This window comes from Sorex araneus, chromosome 11, assembly GCF_027595985.1.
Source record: "Sorex araneus isolate mSorAra2 chromosome 11, mSorAra2.pri, whole genome shotgun sequence".
NCBI lineage: Eukaryota > Metazoa > Chordata > Mammalia > Eulipotyphla > Soricidae > Sorex > Sorex araneus.
Window position 1 is genome coordinate 49,239,907 of NC_073312.1, and position 25,060 is coordinate 49,264,966.

Genomic DNA, 25,060 nt, shown 5'->3' on the forward strand with positions numbered 1-25,060 from the left:
AGGCACATGAAAAAATGTTCAACATCACTAATCATCAGGGAGATGCAGATCAAAACAACAATGAGATATCATCTCACACCATAGAGACTGGCCCACATCCCAAAAAACAAAAGCAACCGGTGTTGGCATGGATGTGGGGAGACAGGGACTCTCCTTCACTGCTGGTGGGAATGCCGACTGGTTCAGCCCTTTTGGAAAACAATATGGATGATTCTCAAAAAGTTAGAAATTGAGCTCCCATTTGATCCAGCAATATCACTCCTGGGAATATATCCTGGAGAGGCAAAAAGGTATAGTAGAGATGACATCTGCATTTCCATGCTCATTGCCGCTCTGTTTACAATAGCCACAATATGGAAAAAACCAGAGTGCCCGAAAATAGATGATTGGCTAAAGAAACTCTGGTATATCTACACAATGGAATACTACGTAGCTGTCAGAAAACATGAAGTCATGAAATTTGCATATAAGTGGATCAGCATGGAAAGTATCATGCTGAGTGAAATGAGTCAGAAAGAAAGAGACAGACATAGAAAGATTTCACTCATATGTGGAATATAAAGTAGCTGAGAGGTACAAGCTTACAATGTTGCAATTTCTGGCAGATATTTCTCTGGACTTAGTTACTAAAATACTAAAATACAGAAATCCAAAACTGTGCGGCTGCTAGTGCGGCCTCCTGACTTCATATCTCTTCATTCTCAGCAATGGAAAAACAAATTATCAAATGCTTTCTTTTCAGCAGGTCGACTTTAGGGGGGAGAAACTCCAAATCAATAATAGTGAATTTTTTGTTGAAATATTGAATGTAATCAAAGTAAAGTGAAAGTAAAGTGAAATTTACCAGTTACACATGCGGGGTGGGGGGCTAGGGAGGTGGGGGGAAGGGGGGAGGTATACCGTGATTCTTGGTGGTGGAATATGTGCACTGGTGAAGGGATGGGTGTTTGAGCATTGTATAACTGAGACTTAAACCTGAAAGCTTTGTAACTTTCCACATGGTGATTCAATAAAAGAATAAAAAAAAAAAGTAACAAGTCTCACAATGGAGACGTTACTGGTGCTGCTCAAGCAAATCGATGAACAATGGGACGACAGTGCTATAGTCTTTATATGGTGTAGCAAAGTGTTCTAGCTTGGTTCTAGAGTTCCTGACTTCTATCCAGGGGACAAACTGAAACTCTAAAAAGGATTTACCTGGGGCCAGAGCACTTGCCTTGCAGAACACTTGCTCCTGCATTCTGTATGATTTCCTGAGTCTGTCAGGAGTGATTCACTCCTGACAGACTCAGGAAACCATACAGAAGGAACCAGGAGTAGGTCCTAAACACAGCTGCGTGTGCCTCTCCCCAAATATAAATAAATTTAAAAAATAAATAAAAAGGATTCAGCAGTGATGGAAGTTAAAGAACCCTCTTTGCTCTTTGCTTGGATTTGTATTGTCTCGGCCCCAAGACCAATTACTTTTTCCACTTGGAGTCTTTGAATCTTAAGATGCCTTCTAATGCAAAGGGTTTTATTTATTTTTGTTGCTCAATGATATTACAAATGTGCCAAGAAAAAATATTGCTCTTAGGTACACAGATTAGTGATTTCCTCCTCCCAACTTTTTGCTTCTCTCTGCTTTGTTCTCCAACAGACCCTGGTAAATAATTACTGACTTCAACCAGAAAGTTTTGGATGTCTGTCAGGGACCTTTGGGCACAAAACTGCAACAGTGACCTTTGCTAAATAAACTGCTGAAGTTTCCACATTATGTGTGACACAAGGGCTAAGCATACTATGCCAAAGCATCAAGAACAAAGCAGTGGAGTTATCTATAGATATTTGGTCTAAGAAAAAGGAGGAAAAGTTATAACTTGTGGGACCAGAACACTAGTACAGTGGGTAGGGCACTTGCCTTGCACATGGCCATCCCGGGTTTGATCCCCAGCATTCCATATGTTCCCTTGAGTACCCCCCAGGAGTAACTCCTGAGTGCAGAGCCAGGAGTACTCAGGGATGCCCATCCCCCCAAGGAAGGAAGGAAGGAAGGAAGGAAGGAAGGAAGGAAGGATGAAGGAAAGAAGGAAGGAAGGAGGGAGGGAGGAAGGAAGAAAAGGGAAGGAAGGAAGGAGGGAGGGAGGAAGGAAGAAAAGGGAAGGAAGGAAGGAAGGATGAAGGAAAGAAGGAAGGAAGGAGGGAGGGAGGAAGGAAGAAAAGGGAAGGAAGGAAGGAAGGAAGGAAAGAAGGAAGGAAGGAAGGAAGGAAGAAAGGAAGGAAGGAAGGGAGGGAGGGAGGGAAGGAGGGAGGGAGAGAAGGAGGGAGGGAGGGAGGAAGAGAGAGAAATAAAGAAAGAAAGAAAGGAAGGAAGGAAGGAAGGAAGGAAGGAAGGAGGGAAGGAAGGAAGAAAGAAAAAGAAAGAGGTACAATTTGTGATTCTCATAAGAGGCCAGAGTAGAAATAAGATTCTTTCAAACCTGTCCAGCTGCTAAACCACATGGCTACTAATTCTAGGCAACATCAAATAAATGCTTATTTTTGAGTTTAATAGTTTGTTTCTTGACAGAGCAATTCATAATCAGGAGCTTGCTTCTAATTATACTTTTTGAAGTGATAGAATTATTTTCTCTATTTGAGATTGCTTGTAAAAGAAATTATAGGGCTGAGCTAAGGTGCTTTCCTTTCTGTTAAATACGTATGCACAAAGCATTCAGCCCAAATGCCTAACCTCTGGCACACTGAAAATATATGCCTAATAACCATGTGGTTCAATCACTATATTTTTATGCCTAACCTGGTGTTCTTGTGGAATTTTTCAGCTTTCACTCTTGAAGCAAGGGGATTATTAGACTCGCTGATGTTCTATCAGAGCCTTCTTGACTGCAGAGAAGAACCTCGGGGGTTGAGGTAAATTTCAGAATCTTTTGTTGGTTGGCAGGGGTGCTTGACTGGAGAATAGCATGGCATGTCTATACTGTATCTTCCTCACTCTGTAGTCATGTTACCTCCATGTTTCTGAAACAGGAAGGGCAGGGAGTCAGCTATTTAGTTGGCCAGAAGTTAACACACGTCAGAGAGTGGGTTAACTTCACCACACTGACAGAGAGTATTGCGAAGGAAAAAGTATGTAGGCGGAGGGGCAGTGTCGGAGCTCCTCGAGGGGATCAACCCTTGGCTCTGCCACTCGCTGCCCTATCCAGAGTCCTGAGGACAGTGCAGGAAGGAGAGCCCTGTCATACATATTTAATGACTGTACATCCCCAACACCCTAATATCACACAGTTCTTCAAATCACACAGGGAAGGCGTCAAGGAAGGGGGTGGTGAGGAATTAACTAGTTTGGTGTGGGGTGTGTGTGGGGGGGGGTGGGATGTGGGAACTAAGATTTGAGGAAGTATGAACCTGTCATAGGGAGGAAGGAAGTGGAAAGGAGGGAGAGAAGTAAAGGAGAGAGGGAGCAAGGAATAGATGAAGGTAAGAAGGGAGAAACTAAAAAAATATAGAGGGAGGAAGAGAAAGAGAAAGAGAGAGAGAGAGAGAGAGAGAGAGAGAGAGAGTAAGAGAGAGTCTTTCCTTGTCCTTTTAGCTCACTGTTAACTCGGTTTTACCAGCCTTCTTAGCATCTGGTAATAGTCCTAAGTGACTAAACCTCATCATGTACATGAGCACACAGGGCCTGTGCAGACCCAGGCCCCTGACCAGTCCAAATCTGGAGACAGAACTTCACTGTCGGTGGTCCTCTCTTCTTGCTTCTGCAGCCTTGCAGAGTGGGCTAAAGCCCAGCATGGGCTGCTGGAAGCTCACCTACAGAGCCTGGCAGCAGGCCCACTGTCTGGCCCACACCACACAGGCCATCACATTCCACAGCCCTCAGAGATGTTTATTTTTGAGCTCTGTAGAGTCTGTTCCCTGCTTGAGCCATGGGAGGTCACACAAAGGACAAGGTGTTGCCAAGTTTGAGAAGGCAGTGTACTCTTTAGTGCAAGTCCAGCAACCTGAACTTCTTCCTGGGAGTCAAGGCATTACAATGATTTTACAAAGATAATTTCAAAATGTGGGCAGTTACCTTTGTCTTGACCCTAATAGCAATGATCAGAACTGAGCCAGTTCATGACACTTGTGTCTAGTTTGGGACCCAAGGGATAGTTTGGTGAGCTTTGAACAGAGGTCACAGAAGATCGCAACTTAGAGTGTTGAGTACACATTCACACCACACACTGTTGTTAGTCCTGTTGTTTATCAATTTTGCTCGAGCTGGTACCAGTAACGTCTCCATTCTGAGACTTGTTGTTATTGTTTTTGGCATATTGAATACACCACGGGTAGCTTGCCAGGCTCTCTGAGAGGGACGGAAAAATTGAACCTGGGTCAGCCGCACACATTACACATTTTAAAATATCTCTAAAATGTGTAATGTGTACTCAACACTCAATAGTTATATATTTAGCATAAGTTAATTGCTGATTAAGAAAATCTACAAAGATAAATGTTAAAGCTAATTTTTATGGAATTTTCAAATATTTTTTATAAATTTTAAGGCCATTATAAATTTGAAAAAACTATGATAATAATGATATTGCAGCTAGAGAATGATATTCAATTATTCACTAATCTTAGTGTTAGATTACTAATCCAGTGTAATTTACTAATTACAAGTTTACTACTGATCAAGCAGTAAGGTCCATGTGATATGGACATAAACATGGATAGACAATAGATGCACCTTGTGCTAATTCCTCCCCTAGGTCTGAGACTCCTAGATTAGACTCTGCTTATTAAAAGTAGAACTAGAGCTAGTGTCTTGCAGAACATAAATTCCTTTTGGTTTACTAGACATGTTCTTTATTTATTTTATTTTATTTTATTTTATTTTTTTTTGCTGTTTGGGTCACACTCGGCGATGCACAGGGGTTAAGTCCTGGCTCTGCACTCAGGAATTACTCCTGGAGGTGCTCGGAGTACCATATGAGATGCTGGAAACCCAACCCGGGTCGGCCGTGTGCAAGGCAAATGCCCTACCCTCTGTACTATCGCTCCAGCCCCTAGACATGTTCTTTATTAAGGTTCCGGTAGGAAGTGGAAAATAGGGGCAATTTTAACAAAGACTTTATTTATAAAGGTGTGAATGGTGTTCATAACAAACCGAGTAGAGTCCCTCTGGGCTAGTAATATTTGGAAATCATTGCTACCTCTAAGCCTGAAAGGTCAAAAGAGAGGGCAGCTCTGGAACCTTCAAGAGTCACTGTTATAAATCAATGATAAAGGGAAGCCCCCAGTCCATGTGCTCTGACAGTAAGAGTGAAGGAAGTAAATACATCATACTTAACTCCTTCTTCCTGTAAGTCCCACCAGCAGTTGAACAATTGGGGCAGTCAGTTCATTGATGCAACCCATACATGTCCTCCCAAGGAATGGAAGAGGACAGAAATGGGATGGATGGTAAACCTGGAAGGGCAAAGGGAAACTGCCCTGCCCACCAGTTACCTGAAAACCTGCCCTTTCGTGAACTACCACTATGGTTAAAAGGTGAAGTCAATTAGTGAGCCATTGCTGCGCCTCATCTAAACTAGTTCAAGTCACTTAAGGTCACCGACTCAAATCTTCTGTTGTTTCTCAAATATAAAACTCAATTGTAAAAAAAAAAAAGTAAAAAAGAAAAAAAAATAAAAGTGAAATAAAAAAACCTCAATGGTGACACCAACCTCTGCTTTTGCTCTCATACTTAAATATTCCTTTAATTTCAGTTAGCAATCACTTTACATGAACAACTTTGATATCTATCTCTGTGCTCAAACCAACTCCCAAGTTATATCATCATCATCATCATCATCATCATCATCATCATCATCATCATCATCCCGTTGATCGTCGAATTTCTCAAACGATCTCAATAACATCTCCATTCGTCCAAGCCCTGGGATTTTAGAAGCCTCTCTCTACTCTCATTCCTCTGACCCAAGTTATATACGCAAATTTTTAGGAGCCTACAAGGTACCCCAGATTCACAGGCCCCCAAGGACACTGAATGTTCTCCACTAGAACTAGGGTTTGCTGTTGCTAATATTAATGTTAATATTAAGGTTTTCACCCTTTCAAATGAGGTACACTAGAATGCATTGGGTCTTTTCTCAAATCATTTTAGGCACTTTGATTTGCAATACTGTTCATGACATGGTTTCATGCAGACAATAGCTCAACAACACACACTCAACAGCGCACCCTACCCCTCCCCTTCAACCGATCCCCTCCTTACCCTGGTATGCTCAGTTCTTTAGACCAGTTCTCAGGTTCTGTTGCCTTTCGGCATTGTTATTCCATTACAATGTCTTTATATTCCACATATGAGAGAGATCATTCTGTATCTGTCCCTCTCCTTCTGGCTGACTTTAGTCAGCATGATACTCTCCAGATCCATCCGTGGGGCAGAAAATTGCATGACTTCATCTTTCTTTTCTTATAGCTGAGTACATTGTGTATATTTACCACAGCACTTTGAGTATTTTAACTCTTTAAAGTCTCATAGCAGGGCTGGAGCAATAGCACAGCGGATAGGGCATTTGCCTTTCACGTGGCCGACCCAGGTTCGATTCCCAGCATCCTATGTGGTCCCCTGAGCACCTCCAGGGGTAATTCCTGAGTGCAGAGCCAGGAGTAACCCCTGTGCATCGCTGGGTGTGACCCAAAAAGCAAAAAAAAAAAAGCCTCATAGCAACTCATCCCCCTCATACCTGCCCTCCTTTCATGATTGCCCATTACCCTATTCCTGGACTTAGCCAAGCTTGTCCTAGCTGGATGGTGCCTCCCTGACCCTGCCAGTTAGCTTCACATGCATTTTGAAGCTAGGGGTGAAAAAAGTTTTGGAAGAGCATGTCTTTGAAAATAAAGCTTACAGAAGGCCCTCAGGCCAGGATGCAGCTGCAAACAGTAATATGACTGTAGATAAATAGATAAAAAAAATTTTTTAGAAAAAAATTTATTTTGAGAAAAAGAGACCCACATTCTTCTGACAGCATTTCCCCCCCCCCCTCAGGAATTCTGCAGTTCTTCTCCCTTCCAGTTAGACTACTTGATGGGAACCAGAATTCAGAAGGTTGGAACCCCCAGGAGAGCTGCCCCTGGGTAGATCTCCTAGAAGAATTTCCCCTGAAGGAAGCGCTTTACATCTGTTTTTATTTATGTTCAACCAAACCCATGTTTACATTTATGTTCAACCAAACCAATGCTAATCCCCAACTCCCTACCCTTATGGTGATGTTTTCTCTTTTTTTCATAAGTCCTGGCTGATCCCAATTTAAAAAAGGTTGTCAGGGGCTAGAGCAATAGTACAGCGGGTAGGGCATTTGCCTTGCACACGGCCAACCTGGATTCAATTCCCAGCATCCCATATGGTCCTCTGAGCACTGCCAGGGATGATTCCTGAGTGCAGAGCCAGGTGTGACCCAAAAAGAAAAAAAAAAGGCTGTCAGCCACCAGCTTGTGACCCATTCCTCTGTACATCAGGTGGGGGAACATACATCGGTCCAGAATGCACCATGGGACCCAGTCACTGTGGGATGGTGATCTTCAAGACCTTTAAGGCAGTGCTACAAATAAGAAAACTGCCTTGCATTTTAAGCTCATGGAACAATGCACTTGGCATGGGTCAAGCATCTGGCTTTAAAACCCAGCTGAGAAGAGGACTGGCTGTATGACCTTGATGTGCAACTTCACATGCTGAATCTCAGCTCCTATAGAGGGCACATTGGGATTACTAGTTCCTCTTTAACAGGGACTTGATATGGATTAAAGGGTGAAAGATGTGTAAGGCACCCTGGAGGCGAGTTGCTGACAGTGGCCTGATGCTGAAAACTGGTGCTAACAGACTTAAAAACGCTTCCCTAGCTACAAAGATCAGCTTGGTGAACAGCTGTAAATGAGTATACAGGACCACAGCCCCCACTCACTGCCCTAGTCACCTGGACTGTGAAGCCATCTATCTCACTTCCCAGACACAGCAGTGGTGAACCCTGGGTCAGCCCAGCTGGATCTTGGTGCTAAAGCAGTGATAGGCGACAGGGGGCTGCAAATCCCCTGTTGTCATCCAGATGCATCAAAATCAGAGTCAGAGGACCCAGAATGATCAGGTACAGATTTCAGAAATCCTCCCAAGGCATTTGTATCAGTCAAGTTATGGGCACTAGCCTAGTGTTGTGAATGGAAGCATTGAATGAACTAAATAAAGCTGAGAACAAGCAATACAACTTACATCAGGAAAGAAGATCAAAGATCAAATCAATAACCTAGCCTCACAGCTTAAGAAACTAGAAAAAGAACAACGAATGAATCCCAAAATGGATGGAATGATAGAATCAAAACCAGAGCAAAAATCAATGATAGAGAAACCATACAAAGGGTCAAGGAAACCAGGAGCTTTGTTTGTTTGTTTGTTTAATGAATATGCAAGATTAACAAACCTAGGGGGCTGGAGCCTTAGTATAGCAGGTAGGGCATTTGCCTTGCACACAGCTGAGCGGGTTTGATCCCTGGAATCTCATATGGTCCCCTGAGCACCACAAGGAGTGATTCCTGAGTGCAGTGCCAGAAGTAACACCTGAGCATTGCTGGGTGTGTCCACAAACAAAACAAAATGTTGACAAACCTGTAGCTGACTTGTGAGGGAAAAAGAGAAAACCCAAATAATGAAAGATGAAAGGGGAGAAATTATGACACCTCAAAAATACAAACGATCAAAAGAGGCTATTGAAAAAAAAATCTATGTCATGAAGCTGAAGAATCTAAAGTGAAAATGGATGAATTCTTAGATTAAGGCAACCTCCCAAGAGAGAAACAGGAGAAAACCTAGAAACCTGGAGAGCCAATCTCAAGTAAGAAAACTGAAACCATAATTTTAAAATTCTCCAAGAACAAAAGTCCTCATCTAGGAGTCACTAGTGAGCAGTACCAACACTTCAAAGAAAACTTACTATTTACACTTCTCAACCTTTTCCAATATTAAGGAAAAAGGAATTCTTCCTAACAGTTTCTATGAAGCAAACATACAACAATACCAAAAGCAAAGATATTTCTAAAAGAGAACATTTCAGACCACTATCCCAGATGAATGTCAATGCAAAGATCTCAACAAAATCTTAGCAAACCAAATCCATAATATATTAAAAGGATAATACACCATGATTGAGTGGGATTCATTCCAGGAATGCAATTATGGTCCAAAACATGTAAATCAATTAATGTACATACCATATCAACAAAAGGAAAGATAGAACTCATATAATCATATTAAGAGATGCAGAGAAAGATTTTGACATGATTTATGATTTTAAAAATGATGTGAGTCATTCGTGATGAAAAAAACACCTCTTAATAACATCAGGATAGAATCTACATGTTTCAAGATAGTAATGACCACTTATAACAAATCCACAGCCTATATCATAATTAACAGCAAAAAGACAAAATCCTTCCCTCTGACACCAGACAGAAAGCAAAGACTTCCACTTTCTCCAAAATTATTCAATATAGTTTTGAATTAAATTAAAACTAGCAGTATTAGCATATGATAATATACATAGAAAATTCTAAAAGAAACCTCTTAAAAATAATACACTAATATATAAAAGCAATAGACTTCAAAGCCAACACACATAAATCTGTTGCACTTCTATATGCAAATAATAATTTAGAAGAGAAAAAAAGTAAAAAAGACAACCCCACTGAAATGTTGTCCTAAAACATCAAATACTTAGGAATCAACTAAACAAAGTATGTAAAGGACTTAAGTATCAAAAACTCTAAGTCTCTGGGGAGGTGGGGGGAAGGGGGGGAGGTATATCGTGATTCTTGGTGGTGGAATATGTGCACTGGTGAAGGGATGAGTGTTTGAGCATTGTATAACTGAGACTTTAACCTGAAAGCTTTGTAACTTTCCACATGGTGAATCAATAAAAGAATTAAAAAAAAAAAAACCTCTAAGTCTCTATTAAAAAAAATAGAAAAAGACACCAGGAAATGGAAAAACATTCCATGTTCATGGATTGGAGGAATTAACATTGACCATCTTTTATTTTTTTTAATTAACATTGATCATCTTACCTAAAGCATTATACAGATTCTATTTGATCCCCATAAAAATTCTGATAACATTTGTCAAGGACTTAGAACAAACTCTACTAAAATTGGTATGGAATCAGAAAATTGAATAGCCAAAGCAATTCTGAGGAAAAAGGGATGAACAGTATTTTATTTCCCGATTTTAGTTTATGTATAAAGTTATAGTTGTCAAAACTGTGCAATGCTAAAATAAAGATGAACTCTCAGACCAATGGAACAGAATCAAGAGCCCAGAGATAAACTCTCAAATTTATGGACAATTAATATATGACTAAGGAGCTGGGTGCCTGATGTGTAGGGTCTTCAATAAATCGTTCTGGGAAAACTGAATAACCACAGGCATAAAAATGAAACTGGATCTGTATCTCAGACCATTCACAAAAGTTAACTCAAAGTGAATTAAAGACCTCAAAATTAGGACAGAATCTATCAGATACACTGAGGAAAACATAGTCAGAACTCTTCAGGCTACGCACCTCAGAGGTGTTGTCAATGATTTGACTCTATTGGCAAAAACAAAAACAAATTGGACCACATACATAACATTAAAACAGTGTTTGCATGCATGGTTGGTCACCGTCACTGTCATCCCGTTGGTCATCGATTTGTTTGAGCGGGCACCAATAACGTCTCTCATTGTGAGACTTATTGCTACTGTTTTTGGCATATCCAATACGCCAACAGGTAGCTTGCCAGGCTCTGCCATGCGGGCACAATACTCTTGGTAGCTTGCCAGGCTCTCCGAGAGGGGCGGAGGAATCGAACACGGGTCAGCCGAGTGAAAGGTGAAGGCCCTACCGCTGTGCTATCGCTCCAGTCCATGCATGGCTGAAGAAATAATACAGCAGCCTTGAACTCAGTCAGTCCAGGTTTGATTACTAGTATCTCAGTCCAGGTTTGATTACTAGTATTGGGTTCTCTGAGAGAGGCGGAGTAATTAAACCCAGGTTGGCGGTTGGCCATGTGCAAGGCAAATGCCCTACCCGCTGTGCCATCGCTCAGGTGTACAAGCTTACAATAACTATATTATCTAAACTATATTTATATACACATAACATAACTCATTGAATTGTATAATTAGTTTACTGTATGTAACATATGCCTCTACAAATTCTGAGCTGTACTAGGCATGCTAGGTGCAATGCTCAGGACTTGTGAAAATAAAATAGATAAAAGTAAAGCAATTACACCTTCTGGTGCTACACAGCAGCATTCAGTAAGCAAAATGCAAAATACTTTCAACTATATCTACTAGTTCAAAGAGTAATATAATTATAAAATTATTAGTTAATAAATATCCTAACCACAGGTGAAAGCAAACAGCTTTTTTTATTACAGAATTTTTTTTTTTTGGGTCACACCCGGCGATGCACAGGGGTTACTCCTGGCTCTGCACTCAGGAATTACTCCTGGTGGTGCTCAGGGGACCATATGGGATGCTGGGATTTGAACCTGGGTCGGCCGCGTGCAAGGCAAATGCCCTACCCGCTATGCTGTCACTCCAGCCCCTACAGAATTTTTAAAAAGCCACTGAAATCTCCATGTCAATTTTCCCTTATGAGATAGAGAATATATTAAAGAACATAAGAAGTCAAATGAGGGAGAGTGACAGAGAGAAAAATGGAGAGAAAAAACAATAAATTCAAGAAATACCAGTGGAAAGGCAAACTCCCTATCCACTGTACTATCGCTCTGGCCCCTCCTCCCTTACTTAATGACTTTTCCTAAGTTGATATTCATGACATGTCACTAGATAACTGTGAAAGACACCAGTGCCTTTAGAAATGATGGTTTTAAGACCTGTAGCAGCATTTAAAAAAGAAGGTGTTGAAAAGTCCAGGCAGCTGCTCCCACATCCCAACGCCTAAGCCATGCCTCCAGTCGGCCTCCATCACCTCAGAATTGAGCCTTGTGGAGAACCTAATCTGCTGAAAAGTACACAGGTCCTTGTGGTTGAAAGTTTCAGGTCTCCCCCTAGTCAATATGGGAGACCTCCCTCCACTTTCCTCTACTTCCCGAACCCTGGCAACCACGTCCACAACCCACCGCTGCTGTCAGGTAAGCTCAAATCTCAAAAGAGATCACCTAGCTAGCAGCAAATGTCTCTCGGACACCTGTTCCTGCCTGAGACCTCCAGGACGCTCTCCAAGTGAGCTGGACCAGCACCTGCCCAACAAACCCTGAAGATGCTGCCTGGTTAATTCCAGCCAGACTACCCAGTGAAGAATTCTGGATTTTCTGGATAGTAGATGGATAGGATGTAACATAGAAGCCAACCAATCTCTACTAAAAAAACATTAACACAGAGAACAACATGCCGCAGAGATGCCTTCAGACCTGGAGTCAGACTTTCTTAACTGGGACATCTCAGAGTGGGGTGGGTGAGTTTCCCTCCCAGCCCCAACAGAGCCCTGACAGCCGAAAACCTCCAGAACTTGACCACCACCACGCTCACAGTTGCTCTCCACAAACTTGGATGAGGCACACACATGAGTGAATCTGCTGTATAATTGTATTATAAATTTTAGAATTCTGAACTGACCTCTCATGCTCTACACCACTGATGTACCACACAACATTTGGTGGGGTTTAACAAACATATAGTAATCTCTTATACAGGGCTTAATGGCTCCAGCATGAAATACAACAGTCTTCACACACTTTCCTTTAAGGAAACTTTATTGGACCATTTCTAGCAGATTATTCATAACCAGGCAGCACAAAAGTAATTATTTCAGTTCTGCTTTAGGGGGGTATGGTTGGGGATTTGGGGTGGAAACATTCGAAATATGGTGGTGGGAAGGTGCAATGGTGATGGGATTGGTGTTCAAATATCAAGTGTAATGAATTATTATGAACAACTTTATAAAAATAAAATAAAATTTAGAAAAAAATTTAAAAATTAAATTAAATTTTAAAAAATTGACACAGTTAACTAGCAACAACAGATTAGTAAACCCTCAGACAAGGACTTAATGTCCCCATGGTGATATACAACAATTTTCACAAATTTTCCTCTACAGAAACTGTCATTTTTTAAAAAACATTCTGTCAGGGCTGGAGTGATAGCACACCAGGTAGGGTGTTTACCTTGCACACGGCCGACCCAGGTTCAATTCCCAGCATCCCATATGGTCCCCTGAGCACTGCCAGGAGTAATTCCTGAGTGCAGAACCAGAAATAACCCCTGAGCACCGCCAGGTGTGACCCAAAAAGCAAAAACAAACAAACAAACAAAAAACCCCAACATTCTGTCAGCCATTTAGAGGTAACAAGCAATATAAAATAAACTATTGTCAATCTGTTACAGGGGTAGGTTTGAGGGGTGGTTGGGAAAATGGAGACAGTAGTGCAGGGAGGTGACAGTGGTGGTGGGATTGGTGCTGAAATATAGAACACCTGTGACAAATAATCATGGTCAACTTTGTAAGCCACGGTGTTTAAATAAAATGTGGGGGAGAATTAAAAATAAAAATGCCTACGTTGAGTTAACCCACAACCAGACCACGCAACACAAATGCACGTGTGACATATATGTGCAACTATAGAAAATACAGATGTCCAAGGATAAAGTGGGAAAGGAATGCATGAAAATAGGAAACAGTTCTGTGAGGATGTAAACATATGACTACTCTTTTCCTGTGCTTTCTCATGTCTTAAAATTCTTATTTCTTTTGATATTTCATTTGTTATTCCACATAATGGTGGAATAACGAGTACCCAAAGACAATGGAAATAGAATACGAGAACTGGTCTTCAGTAGGAAACATGCCCTGGTGGGTAGGACAGGGGGTGCAATGACTGTGATGGAGGAACGTGTTCAACTGGGAGGAGGAGGCAATGCCGAAAGGTGGTAAGTGTTATGCATAAAGTCTGTCACTAACAGTACCGTAAACCACAGTGCAAAACTTACCAAAAAAAAAAAAAAGCAGAAAAACACCTCTGGGGGCCGGAGCAATAGCACAGCGGGTAGGGTCTTGCACTTGGCCAACCCAGGTTCGATTCCCAGCATCCCATATGGTCCCCTGAGCATTGCCAGGAGTAATTCCTGAGTGCAAGACAGTAGTAACCCCTAACATTGCCGGATGTAACCCAAGAAGCAAAACAAAACAAAAAAGTCCCAACCACCTCCGGTAGAGGCAGACTGGTGAGTTGGAGGCAAATTGGGAGTGGGGGGAGGGGGGAATCAGTGGAGGGAAGTGGGAACCAGTGAAGGGAGCAGTGTTGAAACAGTGAATGCCTGAAACCCAATTATAAATAACTTTATAATTTCACAGTGACTAAATAAAAATAAATAAAATCCTTACTCCCTTCTCATAAGTAATAAAACTAATTCTACATAGTCTCAACTAAGCATATACTCACTATTTTTTGTTTTTATTTAACATCAATTCACATATACATTTTAAATATATATTTGGCAAATCATTAGCCATTTTATGTTTTTATCAAGTTTGTGTTTGAGCTCTTTTTCAAATTTGTTAGAAGTTTTTGCTTGTTTGTTTTGTTTTAGAAGTGTATATTAAAAAGCAGAAGAGAAGGGCTGAAGCGATAGCACAGCAGGTAGGGTGTTTGCCTTGCACGCAGCTTACCCGCGTTCAATTCCCAGAATCCCATATGGTCCTCTGAGCACTGCCAGGGCTAAGTCCTGAGTGCAGAGCCAGGAGTAATTCCTGTGCATCCCAGGTGTGACTCAAAAGGAAAAAAAAAAAAAGCAGAAGAGAAAGAAACTCCCCAGCAAGTGAAAACTCTGAGGTCTTCTCAGAGGGGGCAGGCAGCTTCCCATCACCTCACCCGTGTACACTGCTAGAAGCTTCACAGTCACAGTCAACACCTACATCCCACTGCTGCCTCCATGTTTTTTTCTTTTTAAAATTTTAAAAATTTTATTGAATCACCATGAGATAGTTATAAGCTTTCATGTTTGGGTTACAATCTCACAATGATCAAACACCCATCCCTCCACCAGTGCACATTCCCCACCACCAATATCCCGGGTATACCCCCCTTTCCCACCCTCCCCCTGCCTCTATGGCAGACAATATTCCCCATACTCTCTCTATACTTTTGGGCATTATGGCTTGCAACACAGACACTGAGAGGTCATCATGTTTGGTCCATTATCTACTTTTGGCATGCATCTCCTATCCCAACTGGTTCCTCCAGCTATCACTTTTTTAGTGATCCCTTCTCTATTCCATCTGCCTTCTTCCCTCCACTCATGAAGCAGTCTTACAGCTATCCCCCTGGCCCTTGTATCTACTGTCCTTGGGTGTCAGCTTCATGTGATGTTATTTTATACTCCACAAATGAGTGCAGTCCCTCTATGTCTGTCCCTCTCATTCTGGCTCATTTCACTTAGCATGATACTCTCCATGTTCATCCATTTATAAGCAAATTTTATGACTTCATCTCTCCTAACACAGCTGCCTCCATGTTAATGGCTCAACTTCACAACTAATCATGGGAGAGATGCAAAGCCAAAGAAATTCACAGGTACACCCATCTTCAAGCTAAAAACTATGAGGCCTCCTCGGAAGGGGGCAGGTTGAAAGTCGTCCCGGTTCTACAGTTCCTGGAACTCCTGAAGCACATGATCCCTCCAAATTCCACAATATTGACAGCCCAGCAGGAGCACAGCAAATTAGATGGGGAATTTCAATAAGCAAAAAACATTAACACAGAGGTCTCAAGTAGCAACAAACAGTTCCATAAATCCTCAAGGACTTTAGTAACACCATTGTGAGCTATAACAATTTCCACAAATTTTCTTTTACTGGACTATTTTTTATAGCAACATGCAATATAAAATAAATTATTTTGAGCCTGCTCAAGGGGTAAGCTTGTGAGGTTGGTGGGAAACTGGGACAATGGTAAGGGATGATCACACTGGCAGTGGGATTGGTTTTGGAACACTGAATGACCAAAATAACTATCATTAACAACTTTCTAAACCATGGTATTTTATCACTATATCACAGTCGTCCGTCCTGTTGCTCATCAATTTGCTCAAGCAGGTGTCAGTTATGTCTCCATCCATCCCTGTCGCATTCGGGGTCAGGGGAATGAGGCCCATTATTGTTACTGTTTTTGGCACATTGAATATGCCATGGGTAGCTTGTTAGGTTCTGCCTGTGTGAGATTCTGCATCACTCTCTTCAGGAGCTTTGTTTTTATTGTCTCTGGAACTTGACTGTTGACGAGATTACATGGTGCTGGGGGCAATTTGTGGGTGTGGCCAAGCTACTGGAAAACTAGGGATCTGGGTGGAGAAGGCTTAGTCCCGATCCGAGCAGGCTTGGAGATCTCAGTCAGCCAAGGGTCCTGCATTCTGGGTTCCTCTGCTGGTTCCTTCATGGGTGAGGCTCTGCTGAACATGTGGAGAGTGGCCTTGAGCATGGCTATGGCTGGGTTCTGGAGGTTTTCAGCTGCCGGGGCTCTGCTCGGGGCGGGGAGGGAAACTCAACCTGCCCCCTCTGAGGGGGCCCTGGTGAAGACAGCCTGGCGAGGAAGCAGGAGATTCTGCGTATTTAAAGTAAGGGGGGAAAAAAACAACTCACTACTCAGCCAGAGGATGAAGTTTGCGTGGGACAAAATTCACAAATTTATCAAAGTTCTGCCTCCTGTTAGACAGTAAAGGCTTTGCTTTGGTACTGCTTTTGCTTTAATCTACTTTTTCCAGTATAAATTAATGATTGTACCTAACTCCTTTTTTCCCCAATGACCTGAAAACAAGAAATCTATCAGTGGAAAGAAAACATGTATGGTCATATTTTGAGTTTAGTTAAAGAAATAATACAATTGACAAAGTTTAGTTTTTTTGGTTTTTAAAAAAATGACAATGAATATATGTATCTGTGTGTATAAAATAAATGCATTTCACACAGAAGTTCAATCAACTCAGCAATTAAAAAATTCTGCTATTTTCAACAACATGAATATATCTAGAAGGTGAATTAAGTCAAATGGAGAAAGACAAACACCATATGTGTCTTTATTTTTGGTTTGGGGGCCACATCTGACAGTGCTCATGGCTTACTGCTGGCTCTGTACTCATGAACTACTCCTAGCAGTGCTCAGGGGACTATCTGCAGTGTCAGGGCCAACCAATACGAAGTAAGATTCTTAATCCCTGTATTATCTCTCCAGCCCCAACAAACACCATATGAATGAAACTCATATGTGATACATAAAGAAAGGATTAACAGGAACAAAATAGATTTTTTTTAAGGAAGAAAGGAAAAGAAAAAAGAAATACATTCCAATATTATTTTAACTGTAAATTTCAAAACTGTTTCCCTTTCACCGAGTGATGCAATATTTGATTAATAAATAACTAGAAATGGAAAGCTCCACTTTAGGACAACTGCACAAGACAGAATGAGAATGGGGTGTTCTTTCTCATGGTATTTTAGGCTCACATGAGGATATAATTCTCTCTGATAAAGTTCTTAAAGAATGTGGACAATGACAAATTTGTCTTTGCTGGGGGCTAGAAGACGAATTAATTACTTACTATTTCAGGATAAAAGTAAAGGCTTGGGTCACACTGAATCTTTTCAGTATCTTTAAATGAGAATAATCTGAAGAGAAAATAAACATTTTGATTCCCACAAAATAATTATCCATAAATGAAAACACAGTTTTTCTCAAACTTAATCATTCATCTCAAAGTCACTCTGAATAGAATGTCAAATAATTACAAATTCAACTTATTTTGGTTTCACACAACCAATTAAGAACACACCAGCAAGGTTGATGAGTGACCTCAGTTTATGTTAGAAAATTAAGACATCATATTCTGGGCCAGGAATTAAGGTACATGCCTTGCATGCCACTGACTATCACTGGGGCTGACTCTGAAGACCCCTAAGCATCTCCAGGATGGCCACCGGGAGTTAGCATCAGATCCCCTAAGTTAAAGAGCCCAGTCCCACACTGCCTTCATGCTCAACACCAGTTGCACCCTCTAGGTTTTCTACATTTCTGACCCACTAGCTAGAAATTGACTTTCTAACGCTGCAGCCCCTCAGGTTTGAGCATTTGCTAGATTGACTCAAGGAACACAGGAAAACAGTTGATAACACCATTTTTAAAAATAAAGGATAGGGGCTGGAGTGATAGCACAGCAGGTGGGGTGTTTGCTTTGCATGCGGCCGACCCGGGTTCGATTCCCAGCATCTTATATAGTCCCCTGGGCACCACCAGGGGTAATTACTGAGTGCAGAGCCAGGTGTGACCCAAAGAGCAATAAAATAAAATAAAATAAAAAATAAAAAAATAAAGAATAAGGATAGACAGCAAGGTGGAAAGGAACAAGGTCTGGAAGAGCCCTGGGTGGGAGCCTCTGCACCTGTGAAGTTGGTTTGCAGCACCCACCCAACCCCACCCAAAGAATGCAAACACCAACCTAAAAGTTCTCTATATCCTATTAAAGTATATTGATTTGGATTTTTTTTTCCTTTTGGGTCACACCTGGCGTTGCACAGGAGTTACTCCTGGCGGTGCTCAGGGGACCATATGGGATGCTGGGAACTGAACCCGGGTCAGTCACATGCACGGCAAATGCCCTACCCACTGTGCTATCTCTCCAGCCCTAAAGCATATTCATTAATGTCTACCTGCAGTCCCATTTTTGTTCCACTCAGCTCAAAAGATGTATCTGAAAGTTCCAATCCCTGTAATTACTTGGTATTTCTGATAATTGGCTCCCATCATAAGTTCTCTAGAGGCTTCATCTAAGTTACCATCTCAACATGAAGTTTGATGTGCTCGAAGGAGGGTTCTTGTGACTGACAAACACTTCTATCACAGAAGTTTCAAGAGTTTCTGGCATGCTAGAATGATAGACCAGAATCCAGAGACAATGCCCCAATACATGGTTTATCCCATCAGAGGTATGTTAAGTAAATCTTCAACTGAGATACTGAGAGGAGATAAATGTGCAATTTGTAATAGCCAAATGACCATCCTTGTAATTTGCATGCACGCACACACACATACATGTCTCACTTCACTACTTTGGAGCTCCTCATTCAGCCCTGAAAATACAAAAGAGTGCCTGAGTAAAGATGACTGGATAAAGAAACTGATGCATCTACACAATGGAATACTATGCAACCAGCAAGAAAAATCAAGTCATAAAATTTGCTTATAAATGTATGGACATAAAGATAATCATGCTGAGAGAAATGAGTCAGAGGAAAAGTCAGATGGAATGATTGCACTTATTTGTGGGATATGAAAAAACATATTATGAGACCAATAACCAAGGACAGTAGAAATGAGGGACAGGAGGACTGGTCCATGGTTGGAAAGCGGTGGGTTGGGGGTGATGGTGGAGAGGGCAGAGGGCAGTTAGGATAGAGAAGGGACCACTATGATAATGAAAGTTAGAAATGATTACTCTGGACAAGAACTGAGTGCTGAAAGGAGGTAAAGTGATATACATGATAAACTTTCAGTACCTGTATTGCAAATCAAAATGCCCAAAAGGGGGGGAGGGAAAAGGAGGGAGAGAGAGAGAGAAGAGAGAGAGAGAGAGAGAGAGAGAGAGAGAGAGAGAGAGAGAGAGATGTCCGCCACAGAGGCAGGCTTCTGGAAAGGGGGACTAGGGACATTGGTGGTAAATGTACACTGGTGAAGGGATGAGTATTGGAACATTGTGTGAATAAAATCCAGTATTAAACAACTTTGCAGCTGTGTATCTCACAATGATTCAATTTTATTTATTTATTTTTTGCTTTTCAGGTCACACCCAGTGATGTACAGGGGTTACCTCCTGGCTTTGCACTCAGGAATTACTCCTGGCGGTGCTCAGGGGACCATATGGGATGCTGGGAATCGAACCCAGGTCGACCGCCTGCAAGGCAAACGCCCTATCCGCTGTGCTATTGCTCCAGCCCCCGGTGATTCAATTCTTTAAAAAAAGACTTGTGATGAAAAATAGTCTAATTTATTTATTTATTTGTTTGTTTTTTGTTTTGTCCTTTTGAGTCACATCCTGCAATGGTCAGGGCTTACTCCTGGCTTTGCATACAAGAATTACTCCTGGCCATGCTGGGGGGACCATATGGGATGCTGGGTATTGAACCCAGGTCAGCTGTGTGCAAGGCAAATGCCTTCCTGCTGTACTATCACTCCGGCCTGAGAAATTGACTAATTTAACATTAAATTTTTTAAATTTGTATGAAGTTTTTCATGATGATTTATTACATTCAATATTCCAACACCAATCCCACCACCATTACACCTACCCACCACCATTATTTCGAATTTTCCCAACCACCACCCAAGACTGCTCCAATAGAAGACCTAAATAATTTATTTCATATTGCTTGCTATGAACAATTCTCTAAAAATGACAAAAGCGTTTTTATTAGAAGAAAGTGTGTGTGTGGGGGGAGGCTGGAGTGATAGCACAGCAGGTAGGGCATTTGCCTTAGACACGACTAACCCGGGTTCGATTCCCAACATCCCATGTGGTCCCCTGAGCACCGCCAGGAGTGATTCCTGAGTGCAGAGCCAGGAGTAAACCCTATGCATTGCTGGGTGTGACCCAAAAAGAAAAAAAAGAAGAAGAAAGTGTGTTAAGATTATTGTATCTCATCTTGGAGCCATTGAACCCTTGTATAAGAGATTACTAACATGTTTTACAGGTTGAGACTTTTGTGCTAATATATATGTATATATTTTTAAATTATTATTATTATTATTATTTTTCTTTTTAGGTCACACCCAGCAATGCACAGGGGTACCCCTGGATCTACACTCAGGAATTACTCCTGGTGATGCTCAGGGGACCATATGGGATGCTGGGAACCCAAGCCGGGTCGGCCTTGTGCAAGGCAAATGCCCTACCCGCTGTACTATTGCACCAGTCCCCTGTGCTAATATTTTCTTAATGGTCGCCTTCTACTTTACATTCCATCCAATGTGGTATGCTACTCTGAGTATAACAGTGGAGAAGAGTTTGAGATATCACATGGCCACACACACGGCCATGCAATCCAGGAATTCTAATATTTTAAATAAGGTGATACACCTGGAGTTAAATTTTTAACTGGATGGTGACTTTGGGATCTTGAGGCATCTCTGCATCTTGTTGATCTCTTCTGAGGTTTATTTGTGAGTCCTTGGATCATGGCCAGTTAATGGTGCCAGAGGCAGCTTGTGGGCATGACTGCCAGGCTCCCAGAAGAATAGGGGGAATGGGGAGGTTGCCCGTCCCCAACTCCATGAGAGCCTGGATATTTTGGTGACAAACCCCACATACCTGAGGTTTTCAACAGATTCATTCCTGGATGAGGCTCTTCCAAGCCTGTGGAGATTACCCATGAGCATGGCAGCAATTGGGTTCTGGAGGTTTTCGGTTGCTGGAGTTCTGTTTGGGCAGGTGGGGACTCCTCACCCCCCTCCAGGGTAATTAAATTTTTTATTTCTTCTTTTTTGGGTCACACCCAGCGATGCACAGGGGTTACTCCTGGCTCATGCATTCAGGAATTACTCCTGGAGGTGCTTGGGGGACCATCTGAGATGCTGGGAATTGAACCCGGGCTGGCCGCATGCAAGGCAAATACCCTACACGTGTGCTATCACTCCAGCCCCTAGGGTATTTTAACTTTTTAAAAGATAAGAAAATACTTAAGGAATGAAAGAATAGAAATTTCATTTTATTTATTTTTTTAAGAATAGAAATTTTAAAAAGAATCTTTTAAACACAAATTCTTTGAAGATGGGGATTCCCTGCCCCACCTTAAGTTTAGCACAAGGAAGGTGTCAATAAAATCACGCCTGGGGCTCTGATTCCTGACCCCAGGAATGAGAAGAGGGACTGGCAATGGCTCTCACCCCAGCACACAGGAGAGCTGCATTCACCCAAGTGGTCACTAGCATTCCGCAAAAGGTGTCCAAGTGAGTTTCCCAAGGGCCAGTTGCAGACCTTGCAGAGGGAAGAGATGCGGAGAGAAGCACAGGTCCACCAAGAGGGCTCCTGGCAGGGGCAATGGTGCCAGCCACTTGAACACCCCAAGAGCCAGAAGCCAAAGGAAGGGTACACACTGCTCAGGTGTTGTGTAGAGAGCAGGCAAGCAAAAAAAAGAAGGAAGTTCAAAGTGAAATAAAATCACCCACTAGATAATCTCCAAGAAAAATGAGTCCAGTTCTAATCCCTTCTCTCCAAGAACTTGGTTTGAGAGCATATGTCTGTTTGCTGAGTTTTTCTTTGTTTTCATTGCAACATACTGGAAAAAAGAAAACATTAGGCTAGAAAAGAAGGAACATGCCTCCGTCTCCCACTCCAGACAGTCAACTTAGTGGCATGCCAGTGGGGGGAGGTAAGGGGGAATGGTAAGAATCACCAATAAATTAAGTCTCAGTTTTACTACTGACCTGGGTTATTTTCTTTTTACCTGCTTTTTTGCAGGGGGTGTGGGGGCACACCTGGCAGTACTCAGGGTTTGCTCCTGGCTCTGTGCTCAGGGATCACTCCTGGAGGTGCTTGGGGGAACTATATGTGGTCCTGGGATTGAACCCTGGGTCAGTCACAGCAAGTGTCCTGGCTGTGGTAGACCTAGGTTAATTTAAGGCAAGACAGAAGCAAGGAGAAGACACAGAAGCGGAGAGAAGACACAGAAGCAGAGACAGAGAGAGGTTGGAAGAGACCAGAGGAGAGACTACAGAGACAGAGACAGATAGAGAGACAGACAGAAGAGAGCACAGTGGCACACACAGAAGCAGAGCACAAGGAGGAGCTATCCCGATCCAGTCCATAAACAGCAGCTCGAGAGCACCGAACACGAGTGGCACACGCGAGAGAAAACCACCCTGAGAGCCCGCGAACAACAGAACACAACGCACACATCATCACCACTTCCCATGTGTGTGTGCCTTTGTAATTTTTTACAGTTAGTGTATATTTATTGTGACATTACCCCATGGTATTGTGTCTGCCCCCCAGCGCTGTGTAATCCCATCAACAGCCAAGATCCAGAGACTATAAAACCAAGCTCCCGCATTGCGGCCTCAAGACATCTAATAGCCTAGTTCTCCCTCTTGGAGAACCTGACAAGCTACCAAGAATCTATTGCCCACTTGGGAGAGCCTGCCACGCTCCCCATAGCGTATTCATATTGAAAATACAATAACAGATATATACATACCTCTTGGAGAGCCTGGCAAGCTACCGAGAGTATCTCACCCGCACGGCAGAGCCTGGCAAGCTACCCGTGGTGTATTCGATATGCCAAAAAAAGTAACGATAGGTCTCCTTCCCCTGAACCTGAAAGAGCCTCCAATCACTGGGAAAGACAAGTAAGGAGAGGCTGCTAAAATCTCAGGGCTGAGTGTAATAGAGACATTACTGGTGCCCGCTCAAGTAAACCGACAAACAACAGGATGACAGTGATACAGTGATACAGTGATCCGTGGACGGTTGTCCAAAAATAAAAATTCTGGGATTTGTCTAAATTTTAATCCAAAAACTATAAAAATCTTTATCCACTGAACAAATTTTAATGGGCAAATAAAAGACGAAAAAATTAAATTGCAGTTTTATTACATTTTGCAAGTGATCCTTGTTCAACATGCAACATAGAAAAAAACATGTTAATAGTCCCTATAAAAAATTTATGGAACTCATCTTCCGAGGCAGTATCAATTTAAGTAGAAATCAATTCTAGAAAGGTTTAGATTACTTCATGGATGATAAAAAAAGAGGTTACCTAGAGGGCTATCATGATAGCCAGGGGTTCCCAAATGGCTTCTTCTGTTTATGATTATGCTTTCAAACCAATGAGCATATGCAAATATTTTAAAAGTTTAGTTGACCACAACCATTATATCCCAAGATAGAAAAATCTATCCTAATTATTACTTCATTGACCAAAGAATTTTACTAAGACTATATAAATTTTCAAAACTCTGAAACTCCATCTGTCACTCTTCCATTTTCTCAGCTTGGATTCCCATCCCACAGAGCTGTGCTAGCAGAGTTTTCCATGCCTAAACAAATACATTTTTATCTCTTTTTGTATAAACACTCAATAATCAGAGAGGATACATCAAATGCAGGGTCATTAACTTGATGAGTTTATAACATAAAGCAGATAAATGAAGGGCTGATGCTCATTTTGTCAAAGTAGACTTACTATCAAATAAATCTAATTTTTCTAATGCTAAAAGTTTTGGAAGCTTGAAACAAGTATTGTAAGCTTCAAGATTCTAGTAGAAATCAAGAAAATTCATATAATTTATTCTTGTTTGTTTACTTATGTAATGACTCATATACTACATATTTGTCTAGAATAACTATAACACACTAATATTTAATATAAAAACTTTTAGTCACCTAATATAGAAGTCTGTCAAGATTATGAAATGTTTTAAGTCCAACAACAAAATCCATTGGCCAAGGATCAGAGAAGATAGCTAGTTCATTAATGAAAACATGTGTTCTGAGCCGGAGAGAGTACAAGAGGTCAGGCATTTGCCTTGCATGTGGCTTCCAGAGCCATGACCCTGGTTCAAATCCCTGGCACTACATATGGTCTCCTGAGCATATAGCCAAGAAGAGCCCCTGGATACTGTTGAATTTAGCCAAAAACAAAACCAAAATTCTTTCCCCCAAAAACAACAACAAAGTGTCCTATCTCATACTCTTAATTAGTTCAATTTTTTGAGTGGTGTTTGGCAACAGCTATCAAAGTTTAAATGAACTTCTACCTCAACATTTCTACATTTAGGAATATAGGAATACTCCCCCAAATGCTCAAACATGTTTGCATTGGGGTACGCTGGCATTGTAACTACATGCACATTGGGGCACATTTTTATTAGCAGCAAGTCAGCCGGATTTATTGTGGGACAATTCAACAGAGTAAACATACATGTTTTTTTTCTGTTTCTTCTTCTTTGCAAGCAGCTAACCCCAGCGTTCTATAAGGTCCCCTAAGCACCACCAGGAGTGATC

General features: G+C 41.7%; 1 protein-coding gene across 1 annotated transcript in view; it reads right to left on the minus strand.

Annotated features, from left to right (window-relative positions):
- The window catches only part of SLC16A12 (solute carrier family 16 member 12), an 84,640-nt gene that overhangs the window by 31,922 nt on the left and 27,658 nt on the right, over positions 1 to 25,060 (minus strand).